Raw genomic sequence first — 9,456 nt, forward strand, 5'->3', positions numbered from 1 at the left:
TGCTGCTGAAGCTAGTTCTGGGATGATGATGCAGCTGCCCAAGTGAGGATCCATAGATGCTTTAGGGGTGTGAGTTTGGAACAGACTCGTAGTTTATATGGCTTTGGTAGTTAAATCATGATTTCTCATAGCTGTGAGTTTTGCTAACACTCTTCTCAAGGGAGGGGAACAGAGGGTCCCATGAAAGGGGTATTTCTAAGGCTACTGATCTTTCTGTGTACAGTGCATCTCTTCAGAGACCTGTGTTGTGCAAGGTGCTGGAGAGCCATGCAGGAATGACAGCCCCAGCCTGAACAAGGAACTGGGGACACCAGTGAGACAAGCCAAGATGGACAACGGAAGAGGCAAGAGCAGTGGTAGCAGATCCATCATGGGTGCAGCGAGAGTGTACTGATAGCTTGTTGCTGTCCCTGATGCTTGTTAGCAGACCTAGAGATGTGTCTTCCAAGAGCTGAAGTCAAACACAGCCTTTGCTGAAGGAAGCTGTCCAGACCACAGCCATGGAATGGTTTGCAATTTGCCTGGGCAGCTCTCAGGCCCAGCTGGGGCACTGTGGGGCATGAGCAGCTGGGAGCATGGGCAGCCTGCTCTTTGTGAAGATGAGGTTGGGACCATTTCCATCTGCTCCCAAAGAGAGATGGTGCAACATCTCCTGGCTCAGCTTCCTGAAATATTTTCTGGTCCCACCAGGATTTTCCAGCTGCTGTTGCTACACTGCACAGAGCTGGACCATTTGTGTCTCCAGTAAGCTCCGCTCTTCAGCTTCAGCTTTAACCTTGAGACAAACTCATTTTTTCCTTAAGAATTGATTTAGCATGCCATGAAACAAATGTTCCAGTATCTCCTCCAGTCGCTCAGGACTCATTGCAAATTTACATTTAAGCCTTGTTTTTTTTATTTAGGCCTTGGAGTTTTCCATGTAATTTTCCTGTACAGAGAGGAATGTGCAGGTACTGAGTGAGCAGAACTCACTTGCTCAGCCAGCACAAATCCCTCAGTGTTTTATATGCCATGTACATGGAGTTTATAACCCCTTTGATTTAGGGTTCTTGGGATGTGGTGCTCACACTGGATTGATAAATACTGAAATTTCTTAAGAAGCACAGAGGCTGCAGAGCATAAGAGCTCAGCTGGAAGGGATTCAGAGTCCTGTTGAGCTCTGAATTCTTGAAGACCACTTGACTCCTTGATCCAACAGAAACCTCCCAAATGCAGCCATCTGCAGAAATGTGTCCTTTAAGAGAGTAAGGAACTGTCGGGGAAATAAAGGGTTCAAACCGCTTTCAAGATTCATAAGCCCCTTGAGGAAGTTTTAAGAGCTGGCACATGTTTTACATGCCCAGCAGCTTTCTGTTTGTGCATCTAGCAGCCATATCTGGGGGATGGATGCAGCTCCCAGCCTTGGGGCTGGGCTCAGGCACGCGCCTCTTGCTCAGAGCAGCTTCAGCTTTAAAGCCACTGCGAAGGTTTGTGTACAAAGTGCTGACTGCAAACATCCATCACGAGGAAAACCAAGAGGAATGTGATGCACCAGGCTTGTTTAGAAACCGCAGATGATTTACAAAGTGAGCTTAATTGGAAGTTTCTCTTTGCGGCTTTCTGACGTGTTATTTTTCTGATGCAGATGTGTAGGAGTCTTTTAAAAGGTCCATGTTTACTAAAGAGGAGTTGCATAATTGGGGATATATTTATGAACTGTACATGTGCAGGGTAGGGAAATGACCTGAGCAGCCACAGCAGTGCAGGAAAGAGTCTGGGTGTCTCAGGGCATCACCAGCCAGGCATGAGGGACCAGTATCCTTTCCTCTGGTTGGAAGAAAGGGTTTCTTGTCCTTAGCCCCTGGGCATCTGTTCCCAGTGCTGGCACTATGGTTATGAGAACATTGGGGATCTGAGTGCCTCCACAGAAAGGCAGTAAGAAATAGGAGAGGTGAAAAGAAACAGTCTGTGGAGGAAGGTGCTCAGAATGAGAGTCACTAAATTTTTAAAAAGAAAACTTTAAGGGAGGTTAATGACATTTTTTTTAAAGTCTGTTTTTAAACCTAGTTTCAAAAACTCTTTAGAAGTCTAAAAGTTTTTGAAGAGAGAGAGGATATACCATTCTTGGTGTCCACTGTGGGGAAGGCAGAGGGAAACAGGCTCAAGTTAACATATGCGATATTTGTGTTAAACATCAAGGGAAAAAATGCAAACATCCCTACAGCAAAAATTGGAAGTGTTGTGGAGACACCGTCCCAGTGAGATGTGTCTGAACTAAAAATTGTCCCCCACAAACAGCACTGGAGGAACCATCCTGCCTGTGAGCAGAGGAGTGGACTAAGCAGTCGTCTGGACCTAGTTCTGATGAGTTCTGCCACAGTTTGGGCTTTACAGCCTTTACCCCCTTCTCCTGTAGACCAAAGACATGAGTTTGTAAGTGCTGCTTCATGGAGTTGCTGCTGGCACCCACCAGCAGAGACAGTGGGAGAAGTTCAGTTTCAGGGGCCTGATGACACTTTTTCACACCAAGCTGCATGGGCATTTCCATGCTGGCCAGTGTGGAAATACTGGGGCCGGCTGGGGTGCTGGCATTCACCCCCGTGCTCCACAGTCCTGAAGGTGTTCACATGGCAGCAGCCCCACAGCATGCATCCTCACACCTCCCTATATCCCCCGCAGCCTTAAAGTGACCACTTGGCCTGTTTATTAATACTTCAGGGACTGAGTTGCCCTCCTGCTACAAGAATTTTGTCCAAGAGCATGATGGGCAACAGGAAAAAAAGGCATATAAAACAAAATGTGGAATTCTAGTTTTTGTGAAGGTGAATTCTGTTGCCTCCCAGACTGTAGTAGGGCAAACTCACCTCAATTTCTATCCCCTAGGTATCCCTGCCTCTATCCTGACATGTGGAATTAGCATCCAGTCTTGTCTCAAACACCTCAAGAAGTGCAGTATCCATCACTTGCTGGGCAATTTTCTCCAGGAGGTTAATGTCCTTATGGTTAAAAAGTGTACCTGATTTCTAATTCAGCTCGGCATGTTCTCCAGTGCCCATCACTGTGTCTCTGTGGGCCTTTCTCAGACTAAATTTTTAGTACCCCCTTAGCATCCCATGTTTTCTCTCCAGACATGTACTTATACACATCATCAGATCACTTCTCAGCTTTCTTTCTGACAAGTTACAGAGGCTGACCTCTAAAAGTCTCTCCCTGGAAGTGATCTTCTTCAGCTCTCAAACCATTTTTTATGTCTCTTCTTCTTTACCTGCTCCAATTTTTGATATGCTCTTTTAAATATGGCACCTCAGCAGGGTGCGGTATTCTAGTGTCAACCTGACCAAGGACATACACAGAGATAAAATCGCCTTCTATTCCACTTCACAGTCCTGTTGCTTATGCACTGAGGAACCAAATTAACTCATTCTGCTGCAGCAGACAAAAAAAAATAGATCCCACATTTGAGAACCAGAAGGCCAGATAGTGGTATTAAAAAGAGAAAAATGGAGCCAACATGAAAGCAGAATTAGAAACCGGGGCAGGATTAATAGCACACTGGGATACTCGCCTGAACACATTAGTTGAAATAAATGCTGAAAAAACAGTTTCTTCCAGTTCAGAGCCGCGTGCAAGGCAGTGCTGCTGTGAAGGCTCCTCTGTAGTGGGCAGGCTGTGCTCCGGGCAGCCCCGGGGAGGGTGAGTGGCTCCGGGATCGAAAGGCTGCGCTTGGACACCCTGGCTAAATTGTGCCCCCAGGCTCTCTGAGATGCGAGGCAAGCTCTGATCCTTTCTAGGCTCAGCTGGGTGTGGATAGATCTTCCCTGCAAACTGTGTGATACTATCGGGGCTCCACATAGAGGAACGCACCCGTAACCCTTTGTGCTCTCTGTCTTCTGCATTCAAAATCTTTCACAGGGAGGAGGGTTTTTCCTTAGTTCCCGTGCCTGGTGACACTTGCTGAATGCAGAGTCACTGTGTCATTTGCAGATACATTTTCAGTACACATCCTCAGCATAAGCCTCATCTTTCTGTATTAGAGACAGTGACCTGACCCCAATTGCTCTAAAATCTCTGAGGGATTCCCCGAGGCATCTCAAGGGTAACAGGCCCCGTGCCAGTGGTCAAGTCTCCTGGTCTTTGAAGGCTTTCTGTGAGATACCTCCTTAGTCTCCTTCTTCCTCATTTATATACCTGTAAAATAGATTTAAAGGTCTTGGGGGTTGATAAGATGCTCAGATCCCATCCTAAGTTTTTTTGTTTGTGCTGCTGCAAACCCTGTTGCACTGCTTCTGTTCTCAGAACGAGGGTGACAAGGTGTCTCCTTCTCCCTTGCTGACCTGCTGGTTTGGGGTTTTGACCCCTGGTGCTTGGGCACTCCAGGAACCTGACACTGAGGGCACTGTCAGTCTGTGCTTGCTGCATGTGCTTCTTGTTAGACACATGTGGGAGGATGTCCTTTCCCCAGGGGATGAAGCAAAGCCAGGGAGGGGAACACTGGTGTATAGAGACAGTTGTTGTTTGGGGATTGATGGACTGGAGAGAGACTGGTGGAGGTCACCAAGATGGCTGGTGCACCTTGAGGTACCAGGAGATGGTGAGAGAGCTGAACTTATTCAGCCGTGGGAGGAGAAGGCAAAGGAAAGGTCCAGGTTTTGCCTGCTGCTACCCTAGGAAGATAATACAAAATATGAATCCAGACCTTTACAGGCCATACATGGTGAAAGGATGAGAGACAGCTCAGGAAATTCTGTGTAGATATAAGGCATCAGCTTGGCACTGTGAGAGTGGTCAAACACTGGCACAGGCTGCCCAGAGAGGCGGTGGTATCTCTGTCCTTGGAGGTGTTCAAATTCGTCATGGCCCTGATCAGCTTGCTATAACTGGACCTACTTCGACCTGGGCTGGTACCTGATGACTTCCAGAGGTCCCTTCCAACCTCAGTTATTCTGTCATTCTCTGACACACTCAAAGTAACCTGCAGGGCAATGACAGCAAGGAGGCAATGGCCATGATCCCTTGAAATGAAGGCTATGCAGATGGCTTATTGGCATAGGAGTAGGATAAAATTTAATCTTCGTGCAGCACCACTTTTATTAAAGAAGGCAGTGTAATCCTGGCCCATGGAGCAGCATTTCACCTTGGACAAGGGCAGTGCACAAAGGGGCTGAAGGAGAGCTGTGCTGGTAATGGCTCTTTGACCAGAGATGCCCCAGGTGCCCTACAAGCACTGCTGGGAGCTCTCATAGAGGCAGCAGCTGCACCAAGGCCCTGGAAACAGACCTGGACAGATCTGGAATTCCATAGTTGTGACCTCTTGACCTGTGATCCTAATTAATGCTCAGGTCATTGGCAGTGATGAAGAGAAGACTAATGAGCATCATTTGGCCAGATGGGGGTGATGTGAGGCTGTGTGAGGTGGGAGTCATGTCACCTCACTTCAGGTCTTGGAGGCAGGGCTGGAGCCCAGGTGGCTCACTGGGTTCTCCCTTCCATCAGTGGAAGCAGATGTGCTCCTGTTGGAGGATTCAGCTCGTCCTGAGGTGTGTGTCTAAGACTGGTGAGTTGATAGTGTTGGTGATGGTATTTGGAGTTTACTGTCTTTCTTTATTGGCTACAGAGTGGGAGTCTAATCTGGAGATTAGAGGGGCAACCATCTTAGACTTGGCCAGTGAAAACAACCCATTTTGGGGTCTGATTACAGGTGTACCTTAAGACTCCATATGGCTCAACATTTCTGAGAAGGAACCAACTCCCTGTGAGTGCCAAGCTCAGCACTGAGGCAATATATTGCCTTCATGGGATCAGGAATCAAGAGTTTTATATGGCTAAAGCTAGAGAGGGAAGTCCAATTCCTGATGCCATGTGCCACTAGCCTGAACTTCTGCTCTTTCCGAGTCAATTTTTTCATAATGGGGAGCTGAAGAGCTATGCTTCCTCTTGAAAAAAAAGTGTTCACCTTTGGTGGAAAAGCAAGACCTCAGCTTGATTTGCCCTGGCCAGGCTACCAAAGACATCCATGTGCATCATTCTCTTCCCATTCCTTCTTCTGTTCTCTGATTCCAGACACCTCCCCAATTCCCCTCACATTTCTCCTAAATGGTATCTATCATTTTGTTTGCTGACTCTTCGTCCTGTGCCAGCAATGCCTCCTCCCTCTTGAGGCCCAGCTACCACGTTATGTACTGCAGAGTCTGCCTCTCAAGACTTCAGAAGAGCTTTCCCTGCTATTCAAAGAGAGGAGTGTATTGCTATTTGATTCTCAAAGGCAGCCTGTGTTTTGGTCAAGAAAAAACCTAATCTGGCCTATGAGTGCAGTAAGACTGAGAATAAAGCCAAGAATACTGAGCTACATCTAAAAAAGATGTGCTCTGTCAGCACAAATGTGACAGATACATTTTGTGCTTGTGGAAATCCCAAAAGAACATTCTGGAGTGTTACAGTGGGGATTACTGTACACGCATATATCAAACCAGGAGTCCCGTGGAAAGGAAATATATATGGACAGACAGATTCCTGATAGCTGTTTCAGAGAGATGTTTATTTCTCCAGCCGCATGGCCGGGGCTCTGCCGAGGAACTGTTCCAGTCACGGGACCAAGGGTCCTTCTGCCCGCGCAGGGAACACAAACCAACCCATGGGAACGAGGCTGAGCAGGGGCAGGGAAACCCCGTGCCTCCCTCCCAGGGCTCCTCCCTCAGGGCTCCATGGCAGGGGGAGAGACCCCAACACTGGAGGATACCTACAAGTGTCCAGACAAACCACTGTGCAGGAGCAGGCAGTTTGCAGGGAAGGCTCTGTGTCCCTCAGGACTCCTAGCAAAGCAGCAATGCTGGTGACCCTGACACCCAACACACTTTCATTCATTGTAAACAGTGCTGATGGAAAAGCAGATTTGAGCTTGTTCCACAGGGTACATTAGATGAAATGTTACTTACAGAAATTGTTCCACCACTGCAAAGCTCTTCCTGGATTTTAAGCGTATTATTATGCACTTTCAGCCCCGCGTAATGTCATGAGGGATTACAGTGTTTCATCCCTTGCTCAGTATCTCACACCTTTGTGAAAAGTCAGTCTTTCGGCTTTAGATCCTAGGGACAGAGCAGTGTCCTCTGCCCATGAGACTGCTTGAGGGAGGACAGATGTTAGTTCATTTAGTTCAGCTATTAGACTGTCTCCACCAAGTTTTCTTATTCTCCCCCTGAATTGCTACTCAACAGCACTTCAGCCCTGGGGCTTCTGCTCCATACCGATCTCCTGAGATGCAAGCTGCCAGCCAGCTCCATCAGTGGCATGTCCATGGGTCTGGCAGGTGCTGAAGCCACGGGTCACACAGGACTGCTGATTGCCAGACCCTGGGAACTGCTCTGGAAACAGTGTCTTGAAAGCAGAGCCTAATGAAAAACCTCTCTTCTCGCTGCCATAGAAACTGAACAGACTTAACAACTTGTTACTTCTTTCATCTCCAACAGCTCAGCACCTGAAGTGACTTGACCTATGAAGATATTTGCATTAAGTATCACACAATTGCTGAAGAAATGGGATTGAATGGAAAAACAAAAGAGAAGAAAAATGTCCCAAAGGTCCTTTGAAAGCTGCTGGGCAAAGGGAGAGTTTTTGAGAAATGGTGGCATTTCTCTGGAATGAGAATCAAGGGAACAGAGAGGCCAAGAAGAGATTGTTGGCCAAGAAGAATTCACCATGGACATGGAAGAAACCCAGCTCAGTGGCGCCGAGCTTTGCTGTGACCCAGCAAGCTGCAGGACCAGCAGAGCTGCAGGCTTCATGGGTATATTGCTCCTGGACAGCATTTTTCATCCAGCACCCTGTTTCTTCTTCAGATAGCCATACCAGTGTGAAGCTGCATTTCCTGGGGAGCAGTGATTGTTGCTGGAGTCCCATCTCACAAACAGCTCCCACAGTGAGATTGCTGGACTCCAACATTCACTGCAGCTCTTGCGGGATCCTGCAACAGCCGAACTTTCACTGGGAGAGATTATGAAACAATAAGTTGTTGGTTTATTTGTTTAATATGGTAGTAAATTAGAGGAACTCTGCATTTAGTTGTGAAGCTCAAAAATCCAGATATTATCCACGAGCCCTGACATCTTCCCAGTGATATTTTTTGCAACCCCATGGCACAGGCTGCTCAGAGTTGATCTCTTTCCTCCCAACACATCTTTCTCATAACCAGGGAAGATGCTCTCCTGCCTGTGGCAAAGCCTTCAGGAATAAACCTTCTCACTGTGCCCTGCTGACACCAGACCCCACTTCCCTCTTGTCTCTTCCCACTCCGCAGTGACTCTTTGCAGCAGGCACTGCTCAGATCTCAGCCACATGTGGCCCTTTGGAGGCTGGGATGGACAACCTGTCTGTCTGGCAGCATCCCTGAGCACTGCTGCAGCTCAGTGTGCTGGTGACAGCCTGCAGAGCAGCATGGAGGCTGTGGCTGTGCTGGGCACGGGCAGGGCTCTGGGCATTCTCCTTTGGCCCTTGTAGTTTTCCTGTTTGCCCCTGCTGGGTTTGCCCTGCAATGCCCTGGGCGAGCCCAGCCAGGCAGGCATGGACTGGATCCAGAGGCTGTTCCCTGATGGAGCAGTATCATTTGTTTGGCTGAAGAAGCTGCCCCACCTGCTCAGCTGGGTGCCTCCTGCCAATGCAGTGGAAACACTGTGTGTGAGTCCCTTCTCTTTGCCAGAGACTGCCAAGAGTGGGGCTGTTTTGGGTGGGACAGCCCACGTAGGTCAGAATTATTCACAGACACAGAGTGCCTTTGAGAGAGTCACAATTCATTATAGGTGTCATCTTTGTCCCTTGCAGGTACCACTGTGCCTGCTTGCAAGCACGTGGTCAGAAGCAGCAAACCCCACGAGCACCTTGGCCGTGTAGCCATTATCTGTGCCACATCCCCTCCCTCAGTTCTCACACCAAACTGGGCAGCATCCTGCAGTGGGTGCTGGGGACTCAGCTGTGATACCCTGGTTCAATATCACAGCTCCTGGACCTTCTCCAGGAGTTGTTGTTTGGGGTTTTTTTTTCCACTGGTTTTGGTTTTTTATTTCTTAATTTTTTTTTTAAATTTTCTGCTTGTTTTTGTTATGTTTGTGTTTTAATCTCATGCTGAAATTGTTGGCACCCTCCCACTGGAGGCTGGGCATACGTATACCCAAGCAACTCCCACACAGACTCCATTCTGAAACAAAAGGATTTAATTCTGAAAAAATAAGTTCAGGACTAAAACCATTTTTGCTTTACCTAATCAGCCAACTGCTCTGGAATGGTTTATTCAGAGCTGGTTATTTCAGCCTGGTTTTCCATGAAGATACTGGATTGCATGTGCAATGTACTGAATAATGATGCTGGCACCATGAGATGGTCTCATGGGTTTTGCACAACAAATTATTCCTAAACATGGGGTGTCCCAAAGTAGTGTCTCCCAAGAGAATGTCTTCCAAGCATGAGGTAGTTTACCCAACCATAAGT

The 9,456-nt window shown here is 47.8% G+C and overlaps 1 protein-coding gene across 1 annotated transcript in view; it reads left to right on the forward strand.

The window, feature by feature from the left end:
- KATNAL1 (katanin catalytic subunit A1 like 1) overlaps window positions 1-8,071 on the forward strand; it is a 48,458-nt gene extending 40,387 nt beyond the window's left edge. Inside the window, exon 11 of the mRNA XM_017731363.1 lies at window positions 7,446-8,071. The gene's annotated coding sequence lies outside the window, so the exon portion shown is untranslated. The remainder of the gene's footprint in view (window positions 1-7,445) is intronic.
- Window positions 8,072-9,456: the final 1,385 nt, after the last annotated feature.

This window comes from Corvus brachyrhynchos, unplaced genomic scaffold (genome assembly GCF_000691975.1).
Source record: "Corvus brachyrhynchos isolate BGI_N302 unplaced genomic scaffold, ASM69197v1 scaffold103, whole genome shotgun sequence".
In the NCBI taxonomy this organism is placed as follows: Eukaryota; Metazoa; Chordata; class Aves; order Passeriformes; family Corvidae; genus Corvus; species Corvus brachyrhynchos.